The following is a 292-nucleotide window of genomic DNA, read 5'->3' on the forward strand; positions in this document are numbered from 1 at the left end:
CTCATGGACCGAGATTCCGGAAAGGTGCCTATGTTCATGACCCAATGTAAGGACAACGTGTCGGCCTTCGATGTTAATTTTGAGTTCAAAAGTCGGCACATCCCCGACGATAAGAAATCGATGGCCTCATTGGATGAAATAAGGGTTATTGATGAGGAGGAATCGCCAGAAGCAGATGAACCAGACGACGGATTCTTCGATTCGAATCTCGTCCCGGGTCTCTTCTCGAGACTCTACTTTTTTTATTGAATAGCTTTATTTTTTGTTAATTAATTTTTCGCTTTAAAATATT

The sequence above is a fragment of the Tigriopus californicus genome, unplaced genomic scaffold (assembly GCF_007210705.1).
Source record: "Tigriopus californicus strain San Diego unplaced genomic scaffold, Tcal_SD_v2.1 Contig393, whole genome shotgun sequence".
In the NCBI taxonomy this organism is placed as follows: domain Eukaryota; kingdom Metazoa; phylum Arthropoda; class Copepoda; order Harpacticoida; family Harpacticidae; genus Tigriopus; species Tigriopus californicus.